Source organism: Budorcas taxicolor, chromosome 15 (assembly GCF_023091745.1).
Source record: "Budorcas taxicolor isolate Tak-1 chromosome 15, Takin1.1, whole genome shotgun sequence".
NCBI classification, from domain to species: domain Eukaryota; kingdom Metazoa; phylum Chordata; class Mammalia; order Artiodactyla; family Bovidae; genus Budorcas; species Budorcas taxicolor.
The window spans coordinates 45,407,321-45,424,606 of record NC_068924.1 but is presented as its reverse complement, the minus strand read 5'-3'; positions in this window follow the sequence as shown (position 1 = coordinate 45,424,606).

Here is a 17,286-nt window from a genome sequence, read left to right as displayed (position 1 = left end):
TAGAGTTGCCAAGTGGACTTGGTAGGGGACTAAGTATCATGTGGCTGTGATAATGATAGCTTATAGAAGTCTGATCAAACTCCAATAGCCTCTTACATCAGAGGAGAGCTGCTCTCATCTGACTGGATTCTTAGACAATTGTAGAGAGAAGTAGCCTCATAAGACATATTGGGCTTCTTATTTATTAGGTAGATGGTTGTTCAAACAATTAGTTGGAAAGAATAATTGATTTGTGACTACATTTGTACCAATACTTAAGTTGAGAGAGTGGGAAAGGCTAATGGGTCATTTTTATACCACGAAATGAAAATTAAAGTACAGAAATGAGTAAAACAGAAGGTGGAAGTTCCCAGATTTCAAGTGAGCATTGGAAATATAATAGTAGTGAGAGTCATGTGTTGTGTATTTTTCTCGAGTTTTTAAAAATGTGAGTTACATACATGTAGACCTTTTTTGAAACATCAGAACATGCATAAAACACTAAAAAAAAAACATTAGAACAATTGTGTGGTGAGTATATATCTTTGTCTTTGTCCACAGGAAAGGAAAGCTATCATATATAATTCACTTTCAGCTAATTTAGGTATGCTTTATTTGTATCATTTGATTTACCCGTGTGGAAATATTTATAACAAAAATGCAAACTTTCCTGGCTCACCTAATTGAAATTATTTTGGGAGGTAGTGCTTTTTTTAAAACTCAGAAATATTTTCTTTTCAGAAGATGTCTTAAATTACTTAGTGTATTAAGATCAGTGATAATATAAAAGCTAATAATCTATGGAACTAGTCCAAGTTCATTTAAAAACAGAAAATTCAGAAATTGAGAAAGAAGCAAAAATCTCCTATAAGGTTTTCTATTCATTTTTTGCTTATCTATATGCAGTTTACTGAATAGCTATGTATATTTTGGCTAAAGTTTTGCTTTTTTGTTGCTTGATTTTTGGTGAAGTCTTTTCCTTTGAAGAGAGGACAGTACAGTGTAGGACTGGGGGGCTTAGGGAGATAGGTGGCCAGAGTGCTGAGTTTAATCTCTGCTCACCATGTATCATCTGTGTATCTTTGAACACAAATTAAACCATTCATTTCTCACTTTGTTCCTCTGAAAAGCAATGAGAATCATAAGACTCATGATGATCTCATGTTTTAGGGTGACTTGAATAAGATGATGGTCTTGATCCCTGTCTCCTGTACAATGTCACAAACCTCCATCCATAGTTCATCAGGCACTCTGTCTATCAGATCTAGTCCCTTAAATCTATTTCTCACTTCCACTGTATAACCATGAGGGATTTGATTTAGGTCATACCTGAATGGTCTAGTGGCTTTCCCTACTTTCTTCAATTTAAGTCTGAATTTGGCAATAAGGAGTTCATGATCGGAGCCACAGTCAGGCCCAGTCCTGTTTCTGCTAACTGTATAGGGCTTCCCCATTTTTGGCTGCAAAGAATATAATCAATCTGATTTCGATGTTGACCATCTGGTGATATCCATGTGTAGAGTCTTCTCTTGTGTTGTAGGAACCGGGTGTTTGCTATGACCAGTACGTTCTCTTGGCAAAACTCTATTACCCTTTGCCCGGTTTCATTCTGCACTCCAAGGCCAAATTTGCCTCTTACTCCAGGTGTTTCCTGACTTCATACTTTTGCATTCCAGTCCCCTATAATGAAAAGGACTAACTAAAAGGGTGTTAGTTCTAAAAGGTCTTGAGAGTCTTCATAGAACCATTCAACTTCAGCTTCTTCAGCATTACTGGTTGGGGCATAGACTTGGATTACTGTGATACTGAATGGTTTGCCTTGGAAATGAACAGAGATCATTCTGTCGTTTTTGAGATTGCATCCAAGTACTGCTTTTCAGACTCTTGTTGACCATGATGGCTACTCCATTTCTTCTAAGGGATTCCTGCCCACAGTAGTAGATATAATGGTCATCTGAGTTAAATTCACCCAGTCCAGTCCATTTTAGTTCTCTGATTCCTAGAATGTCAACGTTCACTCTTGCCATCTCCTGTTTGACCACTTCCAATTTGCCTTGATTTATGGACCTAACATTCCAGGTTCCTTGCAATATTGCTCTTAACAGCATCGGACCTTGCTTCTATCACCAGTCACATCCACAACTGGGTATTGTTTTTGCTTTGGCTCCATCCCTTCATTCTGGAGTTATTTATCCACTGATCTCCAGTAGCATATTGGGCACCTACTGACCTGGGGTGTTCCTCTTTCAGTATCCTATCATTTTGCCTTTTCATACTGTTCATGGGGTTTTCCAGGTAAGAATACTGGTTTGCCATTCCCTTCTCCAGTGGACCACATTCTGTCAGACCTCTCCACCATGACCCATCCATCTTAGGTGGCCCCACAGGGTATGACTTAGTTTCATTGAGTTATACAAGGCTGTGATCCATGTGATCAGATTGGCTATTTTTCTGTGATTATGGTTTCGGTGTGTCTGCCCTCTGATGCCCTCTCACAACACCTGCCCATCTTACTTGGGCTTCTCTTACCTTGAACATGGGGTATCTCTTCATGGCTGCTCCAGCAAGGTGCAACCGCTGCTCCTTGCCTTGGACAAGGGGTATCTCCTCACAGCCACCCCTCCTGACCTTGAACATGGAGTAAATCCTCTGGGGCCCCTGCACCCATGCAGCCATTGCTCCTTGGATGTGGGGTTCGTAACACTGTACAGGAGACAGGGATCAAGACCATCCCCATGGAAAAGAAATGCAAAAAAGCAAAATGGCTGTCTGAGGAAGGCTTACAAATAGCTGTGAAAAGAAGAGAAGCAAAAAGCAAAGGAGAAAAGGAAAGATAGTCCCATTTGAATGCAGAGTTCCAAAGAATAGCAAGGAGAGATAAGAAAGTCTTCCTTAGTGATCAGTGCAAAGAAAGAGAGGAAAACAACAGAATGGGAAAGACTAGCAATCTCTTCAAGAGACACCAAGGGAACATTTCATGCAAAGATGGGCTTGATCAAGGAGAGAATGGTATGGACCTAACAGAAGCAGAAGATATTAAGAAGAAGTGGCAAGAATACACAGAAGAACTGTACAAAAAAGATCTTCACAACCCAGATAATCACCATGGTGTGATCACTCACCTAGAGCCAGACATCCTGGAATGTGAAGTCAAGTGGGCCTTAGAAAGCATCACTAAAGCAAAGCTAATGGAAGTGATGGAATTCCAGTTGAGCTATCTCAAATCCTGAAAGATGATGCTGTGAAAGTGCTGCACTCAATATGTCAGCAAATTTGGAAACCTCAGCAGTGGCCACAGGACTGGAAAAGATCAGTTTTCATTCCAATCCCAAAGAATGCTCAAACTACCACACAATTGCACTCATCTCATGCGCTAGTAAAGTAATGCTCAAATTTCTCCAAGCCAGGCTTCAGCAATATGTGAACCATGAACTTCCAGATGTTCAAGCTGGTTTTAGAAAAGGCAAAGGAACCCAAGATCAAATTGCCAACATCCTCTGGATCATGGAAAAAGTGAGAGAGTTCCAGAAAAACATCTATTTCTCCTTTATTGACTATGCCAAAGCCTTTGACTGTGTGGATCACAATAAACTGTGGAAAATTCTGAAAGAGATGGGAATACCAGACCACCTGATCTGCCTCTTAAGAAACCTATATGCAGCTCAGGAAGCAACAATTAGAACTGGACATGGAACACCAGACTGGTTCCAAATAGCAAGAGAAGTACGTCAAGGCTGTATATTGTCACCCTGCTTATTTAACTTCTATGCAGAGTACATCATGAGAAACGCTGGGCTGGAAGAAATACAAGCTGGAATCAAGATTGCCAGGAGAAATATCAATAACCTCAGATATGCAGATGACACCACCCTTATGGCAGAAAGTGAAGAGGAACTAAAAAGCCTCTTGATGAAAGTGAAAGAGGAGAGCGAAAAAGTTGGGTTAGTGCTATGTCACTTCAGTTGTGTCCAACTCTGTGCGACCCCACAGATGGCAGCCCACCAGGCTCCCCCTTCCCTGGGATTCTCCAAGCAAGAACACTGGAGTGGGTTGCCATTTCCTTCTCCAACGTATGAAAGTGAAAAGTGAAAGTGAAGTTGCTCACTCGTGTCCGACTCTTGTCAACCCCATTGACTGCAGCCTGCCAGGCTCCTCCGTCCATGGAATTTTCCAGGCAAGAGTACTGCAGTGGGGTGCCATTGCCTTCTCCTGGGTTAAAGCTCCACATTCAGAAAACTAAGCTCATGGCATCTGGTCCCAACACTTCATGGGAAATAGATGTGGAAACAGTGTCAGACTTTGTTTTTTTGAGCTCCAAAATCGCTGCAGATGGTGATTGTAGCCATGAAATTAAAAGATGCTTACTCCTTGGAAGGAAAGTTATGACCAACCTAGATAGCATATTCAAAAGCAGAGACATTACTTTGCCAATAACGGTCCATCTAGTCAAGGCTATGATTTTTCCAGTGGTCATGTATGGATGTGAGAGTTGGACTGTGAAGAAGGCTGAGCGCCGAAGAATTGGTGCTTTTGAACGGTGGTGTTGGAGAAGACTCTTGAGAGTCCCTTGGACTTAAAGGAGATCCAACCAGTCCATTCTAAAGGAGATCAGTCTGGTGTTCTTTGGAAGGACTGACGCTGAAGCTGCATCTCCAATACTTTGGCCACCTCATGCGAAAAGTTGACTCATTGGAAAAGACCCTGATGGTGGGAGGGATTGGAGGCAGGAGGAGAAGGGGACGTTAGAGGATGAGATGGCTGGATGGCATCACTAACTTGATGAACATGAGTTTGGGTAAACTCAGGGAGTTGGTGATGGATAGGGAGGCCTGGTGTGCTGTGGTTCATGGGGTCGCAAAGAGTCAGACACAACTGAGTGACTGAACTGAACTCAACTGAATAAGATGATAATACACTTAGACCTGTGCCTCGCAACCAGTTCTTAAACCATCCAAACTGTTATATGAATACCTAGTAAATAGTCTTGATAAAACTTCATTTCAAATGACTACATATGTACTACTATGGTACATAATGGCATCATATGAATCCTCTATATAATGTTTAGGAATTTCCTTACATTTAATTTTGTCTCTTCAAATTTTTTTACATAAGGGTATATTTTATTTGAGGTCAGATTCTTGAAGTGTAAATAATGGAATATAAGCAATGAAACTATGAAATTCTTATTTTAAAGAGCTAACTGTTTATGAAAAAGTTAGAGACCTTTTACGTGCTGGCTAGCATTTTGTGAGAGTCTCTGCCTCATTGTACTGTTTCCCATGCTGTCTTATATAAACTCCCTTTTAAATTTATTAAGCACATAAACAAAAAGTAACAGGTGTTTTCACTTATAATATTTATTTTGTTTTATTCTAATGATTTTTCTGTAGCCCTATATAGACAAAGGCCCTAGAAAATTTGGCAGTTATATATGTGGCAACATTTATTTTTAGTTTATTACATATGTAGTAGGATATGTTGGATAAAGTGTTACAATATTTACAAAATGTCATAGATTCATTTTTTCCTTTGTGCTTTATAAGTGGTAGTACCCTTACAATTCCCATTTTTAATTCAGATAATATTGCCATAAATCTTTAGATTTGCTTAATAAACTTTAATCTCTCTGATATTATTTAAATACATTATGGGTAGTGAAACTTTAAGTTAGTTGTTTTTTAAGAGCTGATTTTCCTGTTAGCATTCCTAATAATCTTTACTTATTTATGTTTATTATTATCATTTACAATTGCTTGACTATATATTTTCTTCTTGTAAGTGTAGTGGTAGAGGGTGTCTCTAGTACTGATCTAGTACTACCCATTCCTCAGAACAAATCATCTTAAAAGACTTCACTGTACCTATACCTCTGGTCCTTTTCTCCCGTTCATGATTCATGTCACTGTAATCAGGCTCCCCTCCACAGCCAACAGCACCTCCCCTCCCTACCACATTGTAGTTGTGCATGTCGACAGTGACAGAGGTATATGTCTCATCTATTCTGACAAAGAAATAATAGTTTATATATGTCATAAAATTGTAAAATGTGAATTTTAAAATCATTACCTGTGGTTACCATTGAGCCTCAAAGGGCTTAGAGATTAAAACCTATATTCCATAGGAGATACAATAGATCTTTATAGTCCACATATCTCAGAAAAATTTAAATAATTGTAAATAATTCCAGAATTGCTAACTAGACAAGATTTAACTATCATTAAGGTTTTCAGTCTCCATTCCTAAGTGTGTGTATGTGTGTGTGTCCCTGTATGACTTTCTGTCTTGAATTGCACCTTCTTCTTTACTTGCATAAATAATCCTTCTCATTCCCCAAAACTCTTCTTTTTATCTTTAAATACTAATTAGGGAGACATGAAATTTAAAACTTGAGGCAATACGTGCTTCATTTTTAATTTAAAACCCCATCTTTTAATAGCTTAAAAATGCAAAATGAGAATAAAATTGTTCAGTCACTACAGAAAACAGATGGACAGTTTTTAATCAAATTAAACACATACCTACCACACAACAGAGCAAGTTTACTACAAGGGACTTACCCAAGTGAATAACAATTTATAGTCACTCAGAAACCTATACATGAATGTTTATAATGGCTTTTTCCACTAACAACAATAATGAGAAACAACACAAATATCCTTCAACTGGTGAAAGGATAAAGAAACTATGATACAGCCACACAACTGGATGTTACTCAGCAAAAAATAGGAATGGACTATTAATAGATGGCAGAATTTGGATGAATCTAAAACATATTATGCCAAGTGAAAGGAGCTACACTCAAAGTATCTGATACCATTCATATGACATGAAGGGAAAAAATAGGAGCGACTGTAAACAGATCAGAGAGTTCTCAAGGGTTTGGGTGAGCATGGGATGATTATCAAAACGCACCAGAGAATTTGCAGGGTTGAGGCAACTTTTATATCTTGGTTTTGGTGGTGGTTATATTCTGTTATGGGCTTCTGTGATGGCTCAGCAGGTAAAGAAACCACCTGCCCTGCAGAAGACTCAAGAGATGTCGGATTGACTCCTGTGTCAGGACGACCCCTGCAGGAGCGCATGCCAACCCACTCGAGTATTCTTGGCTGGAGAATCCCATGGACAGAGGAGCCTGGTGAGGTACAGTCCAAAGGGTCTTTAAGAGTTGGACAAGACTGAGAGACTAACACTTTCACTTTCCCTTTTTACATATCCTATTATATACATTTGTCAAAAATTGCAGAACTGTAGATGAAAAGAGGCAGATTTTATTGGGTGAAAATTTGTGCCTTAATAAAAATTTTTAATATTCTGCTTGTACAGCCTTCTTTAAGTACCAATAGAAAAAAGTCCCATCATCTTGATTTTTTCTGTGAATTTAAATTTTTTTGTTTATATCCTATCTGCTTTGAAAAGGGATTTAATATTCAGTCAATCCAGTTCAGTCGCTCAGTCGTGTCTGACTCTTTGCGACCCCATGGACTGCAGCACACCAGGCTTCCCTGTCCATCACCAACTCCTGGAGCTTGCTCAAACTCGCATCCATTGAGTTGGTGATGTCATCCAACCATCTCATCCTCTGTCGTCCCCTTCTCCTCCCACCTTAAATCTTTCCCAGAATCAGGATCTTTTCCAGTGAGTCAGTTCTTTGCATCAGGTGGCCAAAGTATTGGAGTTTCAGCTTCAGCATCAGTCCTTCCAATGAATATTCAGGACTGATTTCTTTAGGATGAACTGATTGGATCTCCTTGCTTTCCAAGGGACTTTCAAGAGTCTTCTGCAACACCACAGTTCAAAAGCATCAATTTTTCGGCACTCAGCTTTCTTTATAATCCAACTCTCACATCCATACATGACTACTGGTAAAACCACAGCTTTGACTAGATGGAGCTTTGTTGGCAAAGTAATGTCTCTGCTTTTTAATATACTGTCTAGGTTGGTTATAACTTTTCTTCCAAGGAGTAAGCATCTTTTAATTTCATGGCTGCAGTCACCATCTGCAGTGATTTTGGAGCCCCCCAAAATAAAGTCTGTCACTGTCTGTCTGTTGTTTTCCCATCTATTTGTAATGAAGTGATAGGACTGGTTGTGTCCAACTCTTTGTGATCCAATGGACTATACAATCAATAGAATTCTCCAGGCCAGAATACTGGAGTGGGTAGCCTTCCCTTCTCCAGGGGATCTTCCCAACCCAGGGATTGAACCCAGGTCTCCCGCATTTCAGGGAGATTCTTCACCAGGTGAGCCACAAGGGAAGCCCAAGAATATTGGAGTGGGTTGCCTATCCCTTCTCCAGTGGATCTTCTCGACCCAGCAATTGAACCGAGGTTCCTGAGTTGCAGGCGGATTCTTTACCAACTGAGCTATCAGGGAAGCCTTTACAATACAGTGGAAGTGATTATACAGCACAGTGCTGGAGAGGCGGCTAAGAAAAGATACCCCCTCGTCCAAAGGCAAAGGAGAAGCCCCAGAAGAAGCCCCAGCAAGATGGTAAGAGGGGCAAAAACACATTTAGAATCAAACCCCATACCTGCCAGAGATGCTCAGAGGGCTCAAACAAACCTTGTGCACACCAGGACCCAGAGGTCCCCCAGAGACTGAGACAGAACTGTGTTGGAATGTCCCCTGTGGAGGTACAGACCAGCAGTGGGCTGCCACAGGGGCAGGGGCTCTGGGTGCCACAGACCTGGGTATGACATAAGCACTCTTGGAGGAGGTCGCCATTAAAACCAGCATAGAGCCACCAGAAGTTACACAGGACTGGGGAAACAGACTTCTGGAGGGAACAAACAGAACCTTGTGGGCACCAGGACCCAGGAGAAAAGAGCAGTGACCACACAAGAGACTGACCCAGACTTGCCCATGAGTGCCCAGGAGTCTCTAGTGGAGGCATGGGTCAGCAGTGGCCTGCTGCAGGGTTGGGGGCACTGAGTGTAGCAGGTCGTGATGGGACCTTTTGAAGGAGGTTACCGTTATCTTCACTGCCTCCACCACAGTTTGGCCCCAGGTAAATAAGAGGGAGGGAAAACAATCTCGCCCATCAATAGAAATGTGGATTAAAGATTTACTGAGCCTGGCCCTGCCCATCAGAATAAGACCCAGTTTCCACCTCAGAACGTGGAGGAGCTATTCCACGTTCAAGGTCAGGAGGGGTGGCAGTGAGGAGATACCCCTTGTCCAAAGTAAGGAGCAATGGCTGCACTTTGCTGGAGCAGCTGTGAAGAGATACCACACATCCAAGGTAAGAGAAAGGTAAGGGAAGGTAAGAGAAACCCCCGGTAGGTGTTGCGAGAGGGCATCAGAGGGCAGACACACTGAAACCATAATCACGGAAAAGAAGCCAATCTGATCACACTGACCACAGCCTTGTCTAACTCAATGAAACTAAGCCATGCCCTGTGGGGCCACCCAGGACGGGCAGGTCATGGTGGAGAGGTCTGACAGATTGTGGTCCACTGGAGAAGGGAATGGCAAACTACCTCAGTATTCTTGCCTTGAGAACCCCATGAACACTATGAAAAAGCAAAATGATAGGTTACTGAAAGAGAAACTCCCCCAGTCGGTAGGTGCCCAATATGCTACTGGAGATCAGTGGAGATATAAATTCAGAAAGAATGAAGGAATGGAGCCAAAGCAAAAACAATACCCAGTTGTGGATGTGACTGGTGATAGAAGCAAGGTCCGATTCTGCAAAGAGCAATATTGCAAGGAACCTGGAATGTTAGGTCCATGAATCAAGGCAAATTGGAAGTGGTCAAACAGGAGATGGCAAGAGTGAACATTGACATTCTAGGAATCAGAGAACTAAAATGGACTGGACTGGGTGAATTTAACTCAGATGACCTTTATATCTACTACTGTGGGCAGGAATCCCTTAGAAGAAATGGAGTAGCCATCATGGTCAACAAAAGAGTCCGAAATGCAGTACTGGATGCAGTCTCAAAAAGGACAGAATGATCTCTGTTCATTTCCAAGGCAAACCATTCAGTATCACAGTAATCCAAGTCTATGCCCCAACCAGTAATGCTGAAGAAGCTGAAGTTGAACGGTTCTATGAAGACCTATAAGACCTTTTAGAACTAACACCAAAAAAGATGTCCTTTTCATTATAGGGGACTGGAATGCAAAAGTAGGAAGTCAAGAAACACCTGGAGTAACAGGCAAATTTGACCTTGGAATACGGAATGAAGCAGGCCAAAGGATAACAGAGTTTTGCTAAGAGAACACACTGGTCATAGCAAACACCCTCTTCCAACAACATGAGAGAAGACTCTACACATGGACATCACCAGATGGTCAACACTGAAACCAGATTGATTATATTCTTTGCAGCCAAAGATGGAGAAGCTCTATACAGTCAACAAAAACAAGACCGGGAGCTGACTGTGGCTCAGATCATGAACTTTTTATTGCCAAATTCAGACTCAAATTGAAGAAAGTAAGGAAAACCACTAGACCATTCAGGTATGACCTCAATCAAATCCCTTATGATTATACAGTGGAAGTGAGAAATAGATTTAAGGGCCTAGATCTGATAGATAGAGTGCCTGATGAACTATGGAATGAGGTTCGTGACATTGTACAGGAGACAGGGATCAAGACCATCCCCATGGAAAAGAAATGCAAAAAAGCAAAATGGCTGTCTGAGGAGGCCTTACAAATAGCTGTGAAAAGAAGAGAAGCGAAAAGCAAAGGAGAAAAGGAAAGATATAAGCATCTGAATGCAGACTTTCAAAGAATAGCAAGAAGAGATAAGAAAGCCTTCCTCAGGGATCAGTGCAAAGAAATAGAGGCAAACAACAGAATGGAAAAGACTAGAGATCTCTTCAGGAAAATCAGAGATACCAAGGGAATGTTTCATGCAAAGATGGGCTCGATGAAGGACAGAAATGGTATGGACCTACAGAAGCAGAAGATATTAAGAAGAGGTGGCAAGAATACACAGAAGAACTGTACAAAAAAGAGCTTCATGACCCAGATAATCACCATGGTGATCGAGTGATCACCTCGATCCAGACATCCTGGAATGTGAAGTCAAGTGGGCCTTAGAAAGCATCACTACGAACAAAGTTAGTGGAGGTGATGGAATTCCAGTTGAGCTATTTCAAATCCTGAAAGATGATGCTGTGAAAGTGCTGCACTCAATATGCCAGCAAATTTACTAACTAAGCTATCAGGGAAGCCCTTACCATACAGTGGAAGTGATTATACAGCAAAGCAAATTTGGAAACCTCAGCAGTGGCCACAGGACTGGAAAAGGTCAGTTGTCACTCCAATTCCAAAGAAAGACAATGGCAAAGAATGCTCTAACTACTGCACAATTGCACTCATCTCACACGCTAGTAAAGTAATGCTCAAAATTCTTCAAGCCAGGCTTCAGTAATACATGAAACGTGAACTTTCAGATGTTTAAGCTGGTTTTAGAAAAGGCAGAGGAACCAGAGATCCAATTGCCAACATCTGCTGGATCATGGAAAAGGCAAGAGAGTTCCAGGAAATTATCTATATCTGTTTTATTGACTATGCCAAAGCCTTTGACTGTGTGGATCACAATAAACTGTGGAAAATTCTAAAAGAGATGGGAATACCAGATCACCTGACCTGCCTCTTGAGAAACCTATATGCAGGTCAGGAAACAACAGTTAGAACTGGACATGGAAAAACAGACTGGTTCCTAATAGGAAAAGGAGTACATCAAGGCTGTATATTGTCACCCTGCTTATTTAACTTATATGCAGAGTACATCATGAGAAACACTGGGATGGAAGAAGCACAAGCTGGAATCAAGATTGCTAGGAGAAATATCAATAACCTCAGATATGCAGATGACACCACCCTTATGGCAGAAAGTGAAGAGGAACTCAAAAGCCTCTTGATGAAAGTGAAAGAGGAGAGTGAAAAAAAGTTGGGATAAAGCTCAACATTCAGAAAACTAGGGAAATAGATGGGGAAACAGTGTCAGACCTTATTTTTTTGGGCTCCCAAATCACTGCAGATGTTGATTGCAGCCATGAAATTAAGAGATGCTTACTTCTTGGAAGAAAAGTTATGACCAACCTAGATAGCATATTCAAAAGCAGAGACATTACTTTGTCAACAAAGGTCTGTCTAGTCAAGGCTATGGTTTTTCCAGTAGTCATGTATGGATGTGAGAGTTGGACTGTAAAGAAATCTGAGCGCTGAAGAATTGATACTTTTGAACTGTGGTGTTGGAGAAGACTCTTGAGAGTCCCTTGGACTGCAAGGGGATCCAACCAGTCCATTCTGAAGGAGATCAGTCCTGGGTGTTCTTTTGAAGGATTGATGCTAAGGCTGCAACTCCATTACTTTGGCCACCTCATGCGAAGAGTTGACTCGTTGAAAAAGACTTTGATGCTGGGAGGGATTGGGGACAGGAGGAGAAGGGGACGACAGAGGATGAGATGCCTAGATGGCATCACCAACTCGATGGAGGTGAGTTTGAGTTAACTCCGGGAGTTAGTGATGGACAGGGAGCCCTGGCGTGCTGCAATTCATGGGGTCGCAAATAGTCAGACATGACTGAGCGACTGAACTGAACTGAACTGAACTCCCCCTCAGTCAGTCTACCATCAGGAAGCTTCCATACTCCTCTTATCCTTCTCAATCAGAGGGCAGACAGACTGAAAACCACAATCACAGGAAACTAACCAATCTGATCACATGGACCACAGCCTTGTCTAACTCAATAAAACTATGAGCCATGCTGTGTAGGGACAGTCAAGATGGACGTATCATGGTGGAGAGTTCTGACCAAATGTGGTCCACTGGAGAAGGGAATGGCAAACCACTTCAGTATTCTTGCCTTGAGAACCCCATGAACAGTAAGAAAAGGCAAAAAGATAGGACACTGAAAGGTGAACTGTTGGTAGGTGCCCAATATGCTACTGGAGATCAGTAGAGAAATAACTCCAGGAAGAATGAAGAAACAGAGCCAGAGCAAAAACAACACTTAGTTGTGGATGTGATGGGTGACAGAAGTAAAGCCTGATGCTGTAAAAAGCAATATTGCATAGGAACCTGGAATATCAGGTCCATGAATAAAGGCAAATTGGAAGTGGTCAAACAGGAGATGGCAAAAGTGAACGTTGACATTCTAGGAATTAGCTAACTAAAATGGACTGGACTGGGTGAATTTAACTCAGATGACCATGATATCTACTACTGTGGGCAAGAATCCCTTAGAAGAAATGGAGTAGCCATCACAGTCAACGAAAGAGTCCAAATGCAGTACTTGGATGCAATCTCAAAAAGGATAGAATGATCTCTGTTCATTTCCAAGGCAAACCATTCAGTATCACAGTAATCCAAGTCTATGCTGGGTTTAGTAATGCTGAAGAAGCTGAAGTTGAACGGTTCTATGAAGACCTACAAGACCTTCTAGAACTAACATCTGCAAAAGATGTCCTTTTCATTATAGTGGACTAGAATGTAAAAGTAGGAAGGTAAGAAATACCTGGAGTAAGAGGCAAACTTGGCCTTGGAGTACAGAATGAAGCAGGGCAAAGGCTAATAGAGTTTTTCCAGGAGAACACACTGGTCATAGCAAGCACTGTCTTCCAACAACACAAAGACTCCAAATGTGGACATCACCAGATGGTCAAGAACAAAATCAGATTGATTATATTCTTTGCAGCCAAAGATGGAGAAGCTCTATCCAGTCAGCAAAAGCAAGACCAGGAGCAGATGGTGGCTCAGATCATGAGCTCCTTATTGCCAAATTCAGACTTAAAGTGAAGAAAGTAGGGAAAACCAATAGACCATTCAGGTATGACCTCAATCAAATCCCTTGTGATTATACAGTGGAAGTGGCAAATAGATTCAAGGGATTAGATCTGATAGACAGAGTGTCTGAAGAACTATGGATGGAGGGTCATAACATTGTACAGGAGGCAGGGATAAAGATCATCCCCCAAAAAAAGAAGTGCAAAAAGGCCAAGTGGTTTTCTGAGAACTTTACAAATAGCTGTGAAAAGAAGAAAAGAGAAAGGCAGAGGAGAAAAGGAAAGATATACCCATTTGAATGCAGAGTCCCAAAGAATAGCAAGGAGAGATATGAAAGTCTTCCTCAGTGATCAATGCAAAGAAATAGAGGGAAAGAATAGAATGGGAAAGACTAGAGATCTCTTCAAGGAAATCAGAGATACTGAAGGAGGAAACAAACACAACAGGTTCCATCTTGAAAGCAGGCCTCCATCTTGAGCCGGACTGTGAAATTTGAGCTATATGCACTGTATCTATGGAAACACCATACAAACTGGAAAATCAGAGCCCCAGATGGAAGAGCCCCAGGGCTGGTACTTAGACTCTCCTTCCCCTAAAAAAATACCCTAATTATCTGTGTAACCGAATAGAATCATAAATTCTATTATGCTTATTGGGGTATGACCACAGGCCTATTGATAATTGCCCACTGTTAACTACCTGGCTTAAGGCATACAAATCACAGGTTAACTTTGATTGTATCTTTCTTTTCCTTTGTTCAGACTAGTTTCAGAGACTTTGGGGAGGTGGGTTTGAACGTGTACACTTAGGGTATATAAGGTTTTCACAAAAACTGGTCAGGGTCCTTGGCTAAGAGGAGACTCTGCCTTGGGCCTGCCGGTATAATAAACTGCACTCCGCTATCTGCATTGTCCTTCTAAGTGAGTTTGTTTCCCAGAATGCATGGATAAAACAATACAAAGAGAACATTTCATGCAAACATGGGCACAATATAGGACAGAAATGGTATGGACCTAACAAAAGCAGAAGATATTAAGAACAGGTGGCAAGAATACACAGAAGAAATATATTAAAAAGTTCTTCATGACCCAGATAAGCACAATAGTGTGATCACTCACCTAGAGCCAGACATCCTGGAATGCAAAGTCAAGTGGGCCTTAGGAAGCATCACTGCAGGAAGCATCACTGCGAACAAAGCTAGAGGAGGTGATGGAATTCCAGTTGAGCTACTTCAAATCCTAAAAGATGATGCTGTGAAAATGCTGCACTCAATATACCAGCAAATGTGGAAAACTCAGCAGTGGCCATAGGACTGGAAAAGGTCAGTTTTCTTTCCAATCCCAAAGAAAGGCAATGCCAAAGAATGCTCAAACTACTGCACAATTGCACTCATCTCACAAGCTAGCAAAGTAATGCTCAAAATTCTCCAAACCAGGCTTCAACAGTATGTGAACTCTGAATTTCCAGATGTTCAAGCTGATTTTAGAAAAGGCAGAGGACCCAGAGATCAAATTGCCAACATCCACTGGATCATCGAAAAAGCAAGAGAGTTCCAGAAAAACATCTACTTCTGCTATATTGACTGTGCGAAAGCCTTTGACTGTGTGGATCACAACAAACTGTGGAAAATTCTGAAAGAGACGGGAATACCAGACCACCTGACCTACCTCCTGTGAAATCTATATGCAGGTCAGGAAGCAACAGTTAGAACTGGACATGAAACAACAGATTGGTTCCAAATCGGGAAAGGAGTAAGTCAAGGCTATATATTGTCACCCTGCTTATTTAACTACTCTGCATAGTACATCATGAGAAAGGTTGGGCTGGAGGAAGCACAAGCTGGAATCAAGATTGCTGGGAGAAATATCAGTAACCTCAGATATGCAGATGACACCACCCTTATGGCAGAAAGTGAAGAGGAACTAAAAAGCCTCTTGATGAAAGTGAAAGAGGAGAGTGAAGAAATTTTCTTAAAACTCAGCATTTAGATAACTAAGATTGTGGCATCTGGTCCCATCACTTCATGGCAAATAGATGGGGAAACTGTGAAAACAGTGAGAGACTTTATTTCTTGTGCTCCAAAATCACTGCAGATGGTGACTGCAGCCATAAAATTAAAAGATGCTTATTCCTTGGAAGAAAAGTTATGACCAACCTAGACAGCATATTAAAAAGCAGAGTCATTACTTTGCCAGGAAAGATCTGTCTAATCAAATCTATGGTTTTTCCAGTAGTCATGTATGGATGTGAGAGTTGGATTATAAAGAAAGCTGAGAACTGAAGAACTGATGCTTTTGAACTGTGGTGTTGGAGAAGACTCTTGAGTCCTTTGGAAAGCAAGGAGATCCAATCAGTCCATCCTAAAGAAATCAGTCCTGAATATTTATTGAAAGGACTGATGCTGAAGCTGAAACTCCAACACTTTGGCCACCTGATGCAAAGAACTGACTCATTTGAAAAGACCCTGATGCTGGGAAAGATTTAAGGTGGGAGGAGAAGGGGACGACACAGATGGGATGCAATGGTTGGATGGCATCATGGATTCAATGGACTTGAGTAAACTCCAGGGAGTTGGTGATGGACAAGGAGGTGTTGTAGCCATGTGTTCTGGGAAACAAACTCACTCAGAAGGACAATGCAGATAGTGGAGTGCAGTTTATTATACCAGCAGGCCCAAGGCAGAGTCTCCTCTTAGCCAAGGACTCTGACCAGTTTTTGTGAAAACCTTATATACCCTAAGTGTACGTGCTCAAACCCACCTCCCCAAATTCCTTGAAACTAGTCTGGACAAGGTAAAAGAGAGATACAATCAACGTTAACCCATGATTCATGTGTCACAAGACTAGATAAACAGTGGATATTTATCAATAGGCCTGTGGTCATATCCCGATAAACATAATGGAATTTACCATTTTGTTCTGTTACAGAGATAATTAGCATATTCCTTTAGGCAATGGAGAGTCCAAGTACAAGTCCTGAGGCTCTTTTATCTGGGGGTCTGGTTTTCCATTGGTATGCCATTTCTGTAGACACCGGGCACAAAGTTCAGATCCATTGGGAGGGTGACCATGCATGTAGCCTAATGTTCACAGCCTGGCCTAAGACGGAGTCCAGCTCTGTCTGTTTTCTCCTTCACCTGTATCAATTTATATTCCCACCAACAGTGCAAGAGGGTTACTCTTTCTCCACATCCTCTCTAGCATTTATTGTTTGTCGATTTTTTTCATGATTACAATTCTGACTGGTGTGAGTTGATAACCTCATTGCAGTTTTGGTTTGCATTTCTCTAGTGATGTTGAGCATTTTTTTCCCCATGTATTTATTAGCCATCTGTGAGTCTTCTTTGGAGAAATGTCTGTTTAGGTCATCTGCCCACTTTTTGAGTGGGTTGTTTGTTTTTCTGATATTGAGCTGCCTGAACTGATTGTCTGTTTTGGAGGTTAATCTTTGGTCAGGAGGCCAGGGGAGTGGAGATGGGAAGCAAAATGCTACAGGTGCCCCAAAACCCACCTTGAGTTTGTGGCAGAGGACTGATGACCATGAAAGTGACCTTTGCTCCCT